This window comes from Panicum virgatum, chromosome 1K (genome assembly GCF_016808335.1).
Source record: "Panicum virgatum strain AP13 chromosome 1K, P.virgatum_v5, whole genome shotgun sequence".
NCBI lineage: Eukaryota > Viridiplantae > Streptophyta > Magnoliopsida > Poales > Poaceae > Panicum > Panicum virgatum.
Window position 1 is genome coordinate 43,091,663 of NC_053136.1, and position 14,706 is coordinate 43,106,368.

Here is a 14,706-nt window from a genome sequence, read left to right on the forward strand (position 1 = left end):
GTAAAACTGGTATACTAGCCGTGCTCACGGTTATGAGCGGCCCAGATCCTCCTTTTGATTAGTGAAGTTATTTCCTTCCGACGAGGGAGGTGCTTCTCGGGGTTACCTTGGTGGTTTGGTCTTAGTTTGGTTCTCAGTAGTAGTATGATTAAATCTGATTAATTACTATGTAACCGGGTTAATGGTAACTCATCAACTCGTAGTAAATAGCTTTAATAAAATTTTGCCAACACTTAAAAGCTAATGCAGTTGAGTCAGCCAGCCTAGAGCCTCATAGTTTGTGTTATACTTGTTGAGTACAAGTTGTGTACTCACTCTTGCCTCTTCTCTACTTTTTCCTCTTGGATACGCTACTGCTGCTCAGTTCCTGCCGACACGAGGGAGTTCGTCCAGCGCTACCAGGACTACGAGGACTTCTAGGTGTTCGTCTCCCAGTCGACGTCCCTGTGGCGCCCTGCTTCAGCTTCGGAGAGCTTTTATCGTATTTTGTACTTCGCTTCCGCTGTATCAGACATTTTGTCATTATTGTAATAAATAACATTCGTATTCGCTTTATTACATCTTTTACGTGATATGTGCTATGATATACTATTCATTCTGTTGTATATACGTGTGACTTGATCCTGGCACGTATATGATTGCTCGGTTTATGTTCTTTTATAAACCGGGTGTTACAGAGTGGTATCAAAGCCATATCGACTGTAGGACGAAGCCTAGATAGAACTGGTCGAGTTTTAGGACTTCTTCTCACCAATCCTTGTCTGCTGAAACTATTTTACTATTATACCCCTTGACTTCTTTGACTTTTTACCCTTCTTGCCTTGATTTCTCTCTCTGAAGAATAGTTTCGTAGATTTTGGCCTGAACCAGTCATCTGACCACCATGAGCATAGCTAGGTGACCTTTTTATAATAATACGATAGCACATTCTGCGACGCGTTGTGTTAGTCGAGTCTATTGCTAAACTCGGCTAAGTTGTGAAAATTGTCTGCTTGTTATTATGCTACATGTTTGATTTGGATCTTTGACTGATTGCATAGCCTAGTAGTTTAAATTTGTTTAAAGAAAATCACTCAGATGTTAAAGTTAACTAATTAATAAAATGAGTTAGATCGTTGGGGGTAAAACAGTCAACTCTATCCTGTCTACTTTATCATGGCTGAGTCTTTTCCCGCAAAGAGTTATCATATCCATCTGATTTTATTCCTGCAATATCCTTACTCGTGAAATCTTTTGTTCAAATCAGATGGTGAACACCAGGAGCACCGGTTCCGGTTCTGGCCAGCAGCAGGGTCAGAACAACCAGGGTACTGGGATCCCGATGCCTCCGCCCTTGACTCCGGAGCAGTACTTCCAGCTCCAGATGCAGATGATGGCTACCCTGAACAACACCGTTCAGGCTCTTCAGCACGCTCACACTCAGCCTCCGCCTCCTCCACCGCCGCAGCCTCGCGACAGGCGTGCTGAGTTCCTGAGGGGTCACCCGCCGACGTTCTCTCACACGTCCGACCCTCTTCAGGCTGACGACTGGCTCCGTGCAGTGGAGCGTCAGCTGGACATCGCCCAGTGCGATGATCGTGAGCGCGTCTTGTACGCAGCAGGACAGCTGCGAGGGGCAGCTTTGGACTGGTGGGAGTCCCACCCGGTCTATGACCGCGAGTCTCTCACTTGGCTCCAGTTCAGGGAGCGCTTCCGCAGCCACAACGTCCCCGCGGGCGTTATGAAGATGAAGCAGAAGGAGTTCCTTGCGCTGAAGCAGGTAATCATAAGTATAATCATTCAGCGTTTCCTTTTGAGCTAATGCCCCTTGTTCTATCCTTATGAATTTTGAGATAATCTTCCGATATCTATCTGTCTTTGTGAATTCAGGGGACTATGTCGGTCACGGAGTATCGTGATCGCTTTCTTCAGCTGGCACGCTACGCCCCTGCCGAGGTTGCGGATGACCGCAAGAAGCAGGAGCACTTCATGGAGGGTCTTGAGGACTACCTCCAGTACGCGCTGCTCAACCTCCGCTTCGACGACTTCAACCATCTGGTTGACAGCGCGCTCAACACCGAGCGCAAGCACCTGGAGATGGAGGACAAGAAGAGGAAGGTTGTCCCCGTTGCTTCCGGCAGCAACACTCGTCCACGCCTCCAGCCGCCCCAGCAGTACCAGCAGCAGTACCGGCCTCCTCAGCAGTACCAGCAGAGGCCACCGCAACAGTACCCGCCTCGACAGCAGCAGCAGGCAGGTCAGGGCCAGAGGTTACCGGCACCTCCGGCTCGTGCTGCTCCACCAGCTCCATCGGCACCGCAGGCTCCACGTCCGGCAGCTCCTACCGGACAGCAGGCTCAGGGACCTCCTCGCACCTGCTTTCACTGCGGCCAGCCGGGGCACTACGCCAACGCTTGCCCCCGGAAGGCGCAGGCGGGACAGCAGGGGCGCCCAGCTCAGCCCAGGGCGCCAGCACAGGGCAGGGTGAACCACGTGACGGCCGAGTCAGCGGCCGAGGCTCCCAACATGGTTATTGGTACGTTCATGGTTAATTCATATCCAGCTACAGTGCTTTTTGATACTGGTGCTACGCATTCCTTCATTACTCAGTCTTTTGTCGAGCATCATGGTATTCATACTAGCACATTAAAGAGGTGCCTGTTAGTATCTTCACCGGGAGGACAGTTGAGGTCTCACACTTACTGCCCGAGAGTCAGTGTTTCTTTGAGGGGAGTAGAGTTCTGTACTGATCTGATGGTGCTAGACACCAAGGGCATTGATGTCATTCTGGGAATGGAGACTCTGGCCAAATGGGGAGTCCGGATAGATTGTGCTCAGAGGACAGTCTTGCTATCAGCTTCCAGTGGCCAAGAGGTTGTTATCAGTGCAGTAGAGCCTTCTGGATTTCTTCATCAGATGGAGGCTAGACCCACGGACGGTATTCGCGTGGTGTCTGAATTCCCGGATGTCTTTCCGGATGATCTGCCAGGTATGCCGCCTGAACGCGCCATTGAGTTTTGTATTGATCTCTTGCCTGGCACAGCTCCTATTGCAAAGCGGCCCTACCGTATGGCACCTATAGAGCATGAAGAAGTAAAGAAGACTATTGATGAGTTGCTAGCCAAGGGCTATATCCGTCGCAGCTTCTCTCCTTGGGCTTTTCCGTTGTTGCTGGTAGATAAGAAGGATGGCTCGAAGAGGATGTGTGTGGATTATCGTGAGTTGAATGCAGTCACTATCAAGAACAAGCATCCACTGCCCCGTATTGAGGATCTCTTCGATTTGCTTCGAGGTGCTCGTATATTCTCGAAGATTGATCTTCGTTCGGGTTATTTTCAGCTGAGGATCCGTCCTGGGGATATTCCGAAGACGGCATTGACCTGCAAGTACGGGCTATATGAGTATACAGTCATGTCCTTCGGCCTGACTAATGCCCCGGCTTTCTTCATGCATCTGATGAACATGGTTTTCATGGATTATCTGGATGTCTTCGTGGTGATTTTCATTGATGATATTCTAATCTTCTCCAAGACAGAAGAAGAGCATGAGGAGCATCTGAGGCTCGTATTGCAGAGACTGAGAGAGCATCAGTTGTATGCCAAGTTCAGCAAGTGCGAGTTCTGGATTGACGAGGTTCCATTCCTCGGTCATGTTATCTCTCAGGGTGGCATTGCTGTTGATCCAAGCAAGGTGAAGGATGTGCTAGAGTGGGAGACACCGCAGACAGTAAAGGAAGTCAGGTCTTTCTTGGGCTTAGCAGGATATTATCGGAGGTTCATTGAGAATTTCTCCAAGATCGCGAAGCCTTTGACTTCTTTGCTGGAGAAGAATGTGGCTTTTGTATGGACTGATGAGCGTCAGATGGCCTTTGATGAGCTGAAGAAGAGGTTGACTACGGCGCCAGTCCTGACTCTGCCAGACCAGACGAAGAGGTTCACGGTATATTGTGATGCTTCGAAGGATGGTCTTGGGTGTGTTCTGATGCAGGAAGGCAGAGTGATAGCTTATGCTTCACGGCAGTTACGTCGGCATGAGCTGAATTATCCTACTCATGATCTTGAGTTAGCCGCAGTTGTGCATGCTCTGAAGATTTGGAGGCATTACTTGTATGGGCAGCGGTGTGATATCTACACTGATCACAAGAGCCTCAAGTATATCTTCACGCAGAATGAGCTGAACATGCGGCAGAGAAGATGGCTAGAGTTGGTCAAGAATTATGATCTGGAGATTCACTATCATCCGGGCAAGGCCAATGTTGTAGCAGATGCTCTGAGCAGAAGAAGTTATGTCAACATGGCCGTGGCTTTCCAGATGCCTCCAGAGTTATGCGAGGAGTTCGAGCAGTTGAGTCTGGGCTTCTTGCATCATACTTCCAGTGCAGCATTTGAGGCAGTACCGACTCTAGAGTCAGAGATCAGGCAGCATCAGAAAGATGATGAGAAGCTGCAGGAGATTCATGAGTTGCTCAAGAAGGGCAAGGCTCCTCATTTCAGAGAGGATGATCAGGGTACTTTGTGGTACAAGAACCGGATCTGTGTGCCTGATGTGCATGATCTCCGGAAGTTGATTCTGAGTGAGGCCCATGATACAGCTTACTCTATTCATCTGGGCAGCACGAAGATGTATTATGATCTGAAGGAACGTTTCTGGTGGTATGGGATGAAGCGTTCAGTGGCAGAGTACGTGGCTATTTGTGACACTTGTCAGCGTGTCAAGGCTGAGCATCAGAGGCCAGCAGGTCTATTACAGCCTTTGAAGATTCCGGAGTGGAAATGGGAGGAAATCACTATGGACTTCATTGTTGGATTGCCTCGTACTCAGAAAGGGCACAACTCCATTTGGGTAGTAGTGGATCGCCTGACGAAGGTTGCTCACTTCATACCAGTGAACACTACTTACTCCGGTGCCAGACTTGCGGAGTTGTACATCTCTCGGATTGTCTGCTTGCATGGTGTGCCCAAGAAGATTATATCTGACAGAGGGTCTCAGTTCACTTCTCGGTTCTGGGAGCAGCTCCATGATTCGTTGGATACGAAGCTGCGTTTCAGTACGGCTTATCACCCTCAGACAGATGGGCAGACAGAGAGAACCAACCAAGTGTTGGAGGATATGCTGAGAGCTTGTGCTATCCAGTACGGTACTAGTTGGGATAAGTGCCTGTCTTATGCTGAGTTTTCATATAACAACAGCTATCAGGCCAGTCTGAAGAAGTCTCCCTTCGAGGCATTGTATGGCAGAAAATGCAGGACTCCTCTCTATTGGGATCAGATTGGTGAAAAGCAGCTCTTCGGTCCTGAGATCATAGATGATGCAGAGCAGATGGTCCAGGCTGTGCGAGAAAATCTGAGGATTGCACAGAGCAGACAGAAGAGCTATGCTGATGGCAAACGGAGAGACCTGACTTTCAGTGTCGGTGATTATGTGTATCTGAAGGTGTCTCCGATGCGAGGAATCCGCAGATTCAATGTCAAAGGGAAGTTAGCACCTCGTTATGTGGGGCCATTCAAGGTGCTAGAGCGGAAAGGCGAAGTTGCTTATCGCCTGGAGTTACCTCTCAGCCTCTCAGGAGTTCATGATGTTTTCCATATATCTCAGCTGAAGAGATGTCTGCGAGTACCCGAGGAGCAGGCACCCCTGGATGGAGTAGATGTCCAGGAGGATCTGACTTATACTGAGCATCCGGTAAAAATTCTGGAGACATCAGAGAGGGTCACTCGGAACAAGCGCATCAAGATGTGCAGAGTTCAGTGGAGTCATCACAGTGAAGCTGAGGCTACTTGGGAGCGAGAAGAGGAGTTGAAGAAGACATATCCAGATCTCTTTGCTAGCCAGCCCAGCTAAATCTCGGGGACGAGATTTCTTTAAGGGGGTAGGGTCTGTAACACCCTAATTTTAAATTTCAGTATTTATTAATAAATTAAATTGGCTTTATTTAATTTTATAAGGTTTATTGTGTTTAGTTGGCATTTAATCTAATTTTTGTTCCTATTAATTAAAATTTATCATAGGTTTAAATTTTGTTGCATTCATGCTGGTGCATAATTTTACTTGAGTGTGGTTTGAATTCAAATTCAAATTTGAATTCAAACTTTGTTTGAATTAGATTTAGAAAAGTAAGAGAAATAGAATGGCAAAACCCAAAACCCAAACCCACCAGCCCATCTCAGCAACCCAAGTCGGCCCAACCCTTGCCGCGGCCCACTTCCCTCCTTCTTCCGTTTCGGCCCAGCCCGCGCCCGCTTCCACCCGCGCCCGCTCGGCCTGCCGCACACGCACGCGCCCCGGCCCGCTCCGCGCGTGACCCTGCACGCCACGCCCAGCTCCGCGCACGGCACCCCGGCCCACCCGCCAGCGCTCGCACCTCCGGCTGACAAGCATGGCCCACCTGTCGGCGCCATCCCCTTCCTCCTTCCTCTCTCCGCGCGCGCGTAACGCCTCGCCGTGATCTCCGGCCGAGATCCCCGGCGAGCCCCGCGCCAGAACCCCGCCCGAGATCCCTGGCTTCCCCTTCTTAAACCCGCGCACCCCTGGGAGACCCATCTCCACCCCGCCGCCACCACACCCCTGCGACCCGCTTCGCAACGCCACCGCCCTCGCCTCGCTCCGCCGCGCCGCTCCTCTGCGCCGCTGCTGACACGCCGTCTCGACGCACCGGAGCTCCGGCCAGGCGCGCAGAAGCACCGCCCCGACGTCTCGAGTTTTCCCAAGGCTAGCACTCCTCGATCTCGGCCCCATACGTGCCGAATTTCACCCACGACCTCGCCGCCGGTGAGAAACTCCGCCCACTCGATTTCTCGCCGCCAGTGGTTTCCCGACCTCCCTAACCCCCTACACATCTCCACAGGCCATTCCCGGACTTCCTCTGCGGCTCAGCAGGCTCGGAGACGGTCTGCATCGACCTCGCCGCCGAGTTTCGGTTCTGCGCCGCCGCTCGACCTCATCGCCGGCATCTATACGCTGCACCACCGGCCACTTCAAACCCACGGTGAGAACCTGCACATCACCCCGCTTCTTTTGGCGCTAGGTTTCGGGTAGTTGCAGCACCGGGAGACCCCGAACCACCCTGCACCGGCGAGGCGCGCCGCCCAGAGCCGCCATCGCCGGCGAGCACACCGCCTCGAGCCCCGCCAAGCCCAGTTGATGCCCTAGGTGGTTCACGCATCGCGCAACGAACCTTCCTGACCCAGACCCGGGTCGAAATGACCCCCGGAGTGCCGGATTTGCTAGCTCCGGTGAGCCCCCGACGAGCGCCGCCACGGGATTTGTCGCCGGCGACCTACCGCCGCCGCTCCGCGCGCCCAAATGCCCTGAACCGCCCGATCCGTTTTTGACGCGTGAGATTAGATCCAGATCGGGATAGGTCCGGATCGTTGGATCTAGATCCGGCGGTCCATGTGCGAACATACCGCTTCAGCCGGGCTCTTTTGCGTAAGAGACCCTGGAGTTTTCTTTAATAAACTCGCGGTCCTGATCCATTCAAAAGTATTTACGCAGAGGTCCTGTTTTTATTCACTTAAGCCCCTGATCTTTCTGGAAATAGAACCCACCGTCCTTTGCTACTAATTTTGCGAGTTAGACCCTGGAGTTAACGTTTAATTATGTTTTAGCCCTCGGTTTTAGCAGAAAAGCCCCTGGAACTTCAGTTTTCTTACAAATAAGCCCCTGAACCTTGTTTTAGGCCTAGTTTATGCGTTTTAGCTCCGATTTTGGCGTTCTTTATATCCACGCGATCGTTGTAACGCGTAGAACAGTATTAGAGTAGTTTAGTGTGCTGTTTTTATGTATTGATGTACTGTTTCTTAGTTTTTGTTAAGGTTTGCCTGTATGCTTATTTTGTGCATTGTTTTGGCCATGTGTTCGTGAGTAGACGCTGATCCAGTTGAGGAGCCCCAGTACCAGTACCAGGAGCAGCCTTCTTCCGAGCACTTTGAGCAGCAGCAGGAGCAGTACGAGGAAGGCAAGTATAACATGAACAACCTATCACTTTAATTACAATTTCATACTGCATTTTAATACTGTATGCCTTTAAGGATTTCCTAGCCAGTTTATATCCTTTATATATACCTTTGGGTTGCATTTTGGTTAGATGTGCTAGGTTGCTGCGCTATAACACACTCTGGTCCTTTTTAATTAAATTGATTAATGTTTTACTTGAACTTAATTCTGAGAGTGGCACTCTGTGTGGCTTGAGTGGCTCACTTCTCGTTAAAAGATGTTTTTTTAGAAACATGGTTTAGGGGGCCAGCACGGTGCTTACTGCCTGGTTGGCCACTCTCCATAAGGACCGGTTCATAGAGCGACAACCTGGGACAACAGCGCTACCACAAGGCTAGAATGGGATAGACTTGGCGTAATAACTAGATCTTTTTGGTTTGGAGTAACTTACCTGCGGGGCAAGAGTAGTAAGCTTCAATGGTCCCTGCTCCTCCGGCTTGGTCTGTGCTTGGATTGCGCTCCTGTGCTTGTACCCCCGGAGGTGGGCCCCATCGTCGCCGACCTAACTCTCGCGGTTACGCCTTACCAACGAGATTCTTTTTAAAGGCCTCGTAGTGAGTCGCTGGCCATCTCACCTAAGGAAGTGTGATGAACAACTGGCGTAGCTCACGACTTGTGGGTAAAGATGTGCAACCTCTGCAGAGTGTAAAACTGGTATACTAGCCGTGCTCACGGTTATGAGCGGCCCAGATCCTCCTTTTGATTAGTGAAGTTATTTCCTTCCGACGAGGGAGGTGCTTCTCGGGGTTACCTTGGTGGTTTGGTCTTAGTTTGGTTCTCAGTAGTAGTATGATTAAATCTGATTAATTACTATGTAACCGGGTTAATGGTAACTCATCAACTCGTAGTAAATAGCTTTAATAAAATTTTGCCAACACTTAAAAGCTAATGCAGTTGAGTCAGCCAGCCTAGAGCCTCATAGTTTGTGTTATACTTGTTGAGTACAAGTTGTGTACTCACTCTTGCCTCTTCTCTACTTTTTCCTCTTGGATACGCTACTGCTGCTCAGTTCCTGCCGACACGAGGGAGTTCGTCCAGCGCTACCAGGACTACGAGGACTTCTAGGTGTTCGTCTCCCAGTCGACGTCCCTGTGGCGCCCTGCTTCAGCTTCGGAGAGCTTTTATCGTATTTTGTACTTCGCTTCCGCTGTATCAGACATTTTGTCATTATTGTAATAAATAACATTCGTATTCGCTTTATTACATCTTTTACGTGATATGTGCTATGATATACTATTCATTCTGTTGTATATACGTGTGACTTGATCCTGGCACGTATATGATTGCTCGGTTTATGTTCTTTTATAAACCGGGTGTTACAGAGTGGTATCAAAGCCATATCGACTGTAGGACGAAGCCTAGATAGAACTGGTCGAGTTTTAGGACTTCTTCTCACCAATCCTTGTCTGCTGAAACTATTTTACTATTATACCCCTTGACTTCTTTGACTTTTTACCCTTCTTGCCTTGATTTCTCTCTCTGAAGAATAGTTTCGTAGATTTTGGCCTGAACCAGTCATCTGACCACCATGAGCATAGCTAGGTGACCTTTTTATAATAATACGATAGCACGTTCTGCGACGCGTTGTGTTAGTCGAGTCTATTGCTAAACTCGGCTAAGTTGTGAAAATTGTCTGCTTGTTATTATGCTACATGTTTGATTTGGATCTTTGACTGATTGCATAGCCTAGTAGTTTAAATTTGTTTAAAGAAAATCACTCAGATGTTAAAGTTAACTAATTAATAAAATGAGTTAGATCGTTGGGGGTAAAACAGTCAACTCTATCCTGTCTACTTTATCATGGCTGAGTCTTTTCCCGCAAAGAGTTATCATATCCATCTGATTTTATTCCTGCAATATCCTTACTCGTGAAATCTTTTGTTCAAATCAGATGGTGAACACCAGGAGCACCGGTTCCGGTTCTGGCCAGCAGCAGGGTCAGAACAACCAGGGTACTGGGATCCCGATGCCTCCGCCCTTGACTCCGGAGCAGTACTTCCAGCTCCAGATGCAGATGATGGCTACCCTGAACAACACCGTTCAGGCTCTTCAGCACGCTCACACTCAGCCTCCGCCTCCTCCACCGCCGCAGCCTCGCGACAGGCGTGCTGAGTTCCTGAGGGGTCACCCGCCGACGTTCTCTCACACGTCCGACCCTCTTCAGGCTGACGACTGGCTCCGTGCAGTGGAGCGTCAGCTGGACATCGCCCAGTGCGATGATCGTGAGCGCGTCTTGTACGCAGCAGGACAGCTGCGAGGGGCAGCTTTGGACTGGTGGGAGTCCCACCCGGTCTATGACCGCGAGTCTCTCACTTGGCTCCAGTTCAGGGAGCGCTTCCGCAGCCACAACGTCCCCGCGGGCGTTATGAAGATGAAGCAGAAGGAGTTCCTTGCGCTGAAGCAGGTAATCATAAGTATAATCATTCAGCGTTTCCTTTTGAGCTAATGCCCCTTGTTCTATCCTTATGAATTTTGAGATAATCTTCCGATATCTATCTGTCTTTGTGAATTCAGGGGACTATGTCGGTCACGGAGTATCGTGATCGCTTTCTTCAGCTGGCACGCTACGCCCCTGCCGAGGTTGCGGATGACCGCAAGAAGCAGGAGCACTTCATGGAGGGTCTTGAGGACTACCTCCAGTACGCGCTGCTCAACCTCCGCTTCGACGACTTCAACCATCTGGTTGACAGCGCGCTCAACACCGAGCGCAAGCACCTGGAGATGGAGGACAAGAAGAGGAAGGTTGTCCCCGTTGCTTCCGGCAGCAACACTCGTCCACGCCTCCAGCCGCCCCAGCAGTACCAGCAGCAGTACCGGCCTCCTCAGCAGTACCAGCAGAGGCCACCGCAACAGTACCCGCCTCGACAGCAGCAGCAGGCAGGTCAGGGCCAGAGGTTACCGGCACCTCCGGCTCGTGCTGCTCCACCAGCTCCACCGGCACCGCAGGCTCCACGTCCGGCAGCTCCTACCGGACAGCAGGCTCAGGGACCTCCTCGCACATGCTTTCACTGCGGCCAGCCGGGGCACTACGCCAACGCTTGCCCCTGGAAGGCGCAGGCGGGACAGCAGGGGCGCCCAGCTCAGCCCAGGGCGCCAGCACAGGGCAGGGTGAACCACGTGACGGCCGAGTCAGCGGCCGAGGCTCCCAACATGGTTATTGGTACGTTCATGGTTAATTCATATCCAGCTACAGTGCTTTTTGATACTGGTGCTACGCATTCCTTCATTACTCAGTCTTTTGTCGAGCATCATGGTATTCATACTAGCACATTAAAGAGGTGCCTGTTAGTATCTTCACCGGGAGGACAGTTGAGGTCTCACACTTACTGCCCGAGAGTCAGTGTTTCTTTGAGGGGAGTAGAGTTCTGTACTGATCTGATGGTGCTAGACACCAAGGGCATTGATGTCATTCTGGGAATGGAGACTCTGGCCAAATGGGGAGTCCGGATAGATTGTGCTCAGAGGACAGTCTTGCTATCAGCTTCCAGTGGCCAAGAGGTTGTTATCAGTGCAGTAGAGCCTTCTGGATTTCTTCATCAGATGGAGGCTAGACCCACGGACGGTATTCGCGTGGTGTCTGAATTCCCGGATGTCTTTCCGGATGATCTACGAAACTATTCTTCAGAGAGAGAAATCAAGGCAAGAAGGGTAAAAAGTCAAAGAAGTCAAGGGGTATAATAGTAAAATAGTTTCAGCAGACAAGGATTGGTGAGAAGAAGTCCTAAAACTCGACCAGTTCTATCTAGGCTTCGTCCTACAGTCGATATGGCTTTGATACCACTCTGTAACACCCGGTTTATAAAAGAACATAAACCGAGCAATCATATACGTGCCAGGATCAAGTCACACGTATATACAACAGAATGAACAGTATATCATAGCACATATCACGTAAAAGATGTAATAAAGCGAATACGAATGTTATTTATTACAATAATGACAAAATGTCTGATACAGCGGAAGCGAAGTACAAAATACGATAAAAGCTCTCCGAAGCTGAAGCAGGGCGCCACAGGGACTTCGACTGGGAGACGAACACCTAGAAGTCCTCGTAGTCCTGGTAGCACTGGACGAACTCCCTCGTGTCGGCAGGAACTGAGCAGCAGTAGCGTATCCAAGAGGAAAAAGTAGAGAAGAGGCAAGAGTGAGTACACAACTTGTACTCAACAAGTATAACACAAACTATGAGGCTCTAGGCTGGCTGACTCAACTGCATTAGCTTTTAAGTGTTGGCAAAATTTTATTAAAGCTATTTACTACGAGTTGATGAGTTACCATTAACCCGGTTACATAGTAATTAATCAGATTTAATCATACTACTACTGAGAACCAAACTAAGACCAAACCACCAAGGTAACCCCGAGAAGCACCTCCCTCGTCGGAAGGAGATAACTTCACTAATCAAAAGGAGGATCTGGGCCGCTCATAACCGTGAGCACGGCTAGTATACCAGTTTTACACTCTGCAGAGGTTGCACATCTTTACCCACAAGTCGTGAGCTACGCCAGTTGTTCATCACACTTCCTTAGGTGAGATGGCCAGCGACTCACTACGAGGCCTTTAAAAAGAATCTCGTTGGTAAGGCGTAACCGCGAGAGTTAGGTCGGCGACGATGGGGCCCACCTCCGGGGGTACAAGCACAGGAGCGCAATCCAAGCACAGACCAAGCCGGAGGAGCAGGGACCATTGAAGCTTACTACTCTTGCCCCGCAGGTAAGTTACTCCAAACCAAAAAGATCTAGTTATTACGCCAAGTCTATCCCATTCTAGCCTTGTGGTAGCGCTGTTGTCCCAGGTTGTCGCTCTATGAACCGGTCCTTATGGAGAGTGGCCAACCAGGCAGTAAGCACCGTGCTGGCCCCCTAAACCATGTTTCTAAAAAAACATCTTTTAACGAGAAGTGAGCCACTCAAGCCACACAGAGTGCCACTCTCAGAATTAAGTTCAAGTAAAACATTAATCAATTTAATTAAAAAGGACCAGAGTGTGTTATAGCGCAGCAACCTAGCACATCTAACCAAAATGCAACCCAAAGGTATATATAAAGGATATAAACTGGCTATGAAATCCTTAAAGGCATACAGTATTAAAATGCAGTATGAAATTGTAATTAAAGTGATAGGTTGTTCATGTTATACTTGCCTTCCTCGTACTGCTCCTGCTGCTGCTCAAAGTGCTCGGAAGAAGGCTGCTCCTGGTACTGGTACTGGGGCTCCTCAACTGGATCAGCGTCTACTCACGAACACATGGCCAAAACAATGCACAAAATAAGCATACAGGCAAACCTTAACAAAAACTAAGAAACAGTACATCAATACATAAAAACAGCACACTAAACTACTCTAAAACTGTTCTACGCGTTACAACGATCGCGTGGATATAAAGAACGCCAAAATCGGAGCTAAAACGCATAAACTAGGCCTAAAACAAGGTTCAGGGGCTTATTTGTAAGAAAACTGAAGTTCCAGGGGCTTTTCTGCTAAAACCGAGGGCTAAAACATAATTAAACGTTAACTCCAGGGTCTAACTCGCAAAATTAGTAGCAAAGGACGGCGGGTTCTATTTCCAGAAAGATCAGGGGCTTAAGTGAATAAAAACAGGACCTCTGCGTAAATACTTTTGAATGGATCAGGACCGCGGGTTTATTAAAGAAAACTCCAGGGTCTCTTACGCAAAAGAGCCCGGCTGAAGCGGTATGTTCGCACATGGACCGCCGGATCTAGATCCAACGATCCGGACCTATCCCGATCTGGATCTAATCTCACGCGTCAAAAACGGATCGGGCGGTTCAGGGCATTTGGGCGCGCGGAGCGGCGGCGGTAGGTCGCCGGCGACAAATCCCGTGGCGGCGCTCGTCGGGGGCTCACCGGAGCTAGCAAATCCGGCACTCCGGGGGTCATTTCGACCCGGGTCTGGGTCAGGAAGGTTCGTTGCGCGATGCGTGAACCACCTAGGGCATCAACTGGGCTTGGCGGGGCTCGAGGCGGTGTGCTCGCCGGCGATGGCGGCTCTGGGCGGCGCGCCTCGCCGGTGCAGGGTGGTTCGGGGTCTCCCGGTGCTGCAACTACCCAAAACCTAGCGCCAAAAGAAGCGGGGTGATGTGCAGGTTCTCACCGTGGGTTTGAAGTGGCCGGTGGTGCAGCGTATAGATGCCGGCGATGAGGTCGAGCGGCGGCGCAGAACCGAAACTCGGCGGCGAGGTCGATGCAGACCGTCTCCGAGCCTGCTGAGCCGCAGAGGAAGTCCGGGAATGGCCTGTGGAGATGTGTAGGGGGTTAGGGAGGTCGGGAAACCACTGGCGGCGAGAAATCGAGTGGGCGGAGTTTCTCACCGGCGGCGAGGTCGTGGGTGAAATTCGGCACGTATGGGGCCGAGATCGAGGAGTGCTAGCCTTGGGAAAACTCGGGACGTCGGGGCGGTGCTTCTGCGCGCCTGGCCGGAGCTCCGGTGCATCGAGACGGCGTGTCAGCAGCGGCGCAGAGGAGCGGCGCGGCGGAGCGAGGCGAGGGCGGTGGCGTTGCGAAGCGGGTCGCAGGGGTGTGGTGGCGGCGGGGTGGAGATGGGTCTCCCAGGGGTGTGCGGGTTTAAGAAGGGGAAGCCAGGGATCTCGGGCGGGGTTCTGGCGCGGGGCTCGCCGGGGATCTCGGCCGGAGATCACGGCGAGGCGTTACGCGCGCGCGGAGAGAGGAAGGAGGAAGGGGATGGCGCCGACAGGTGGGCCATGCTTGTCAG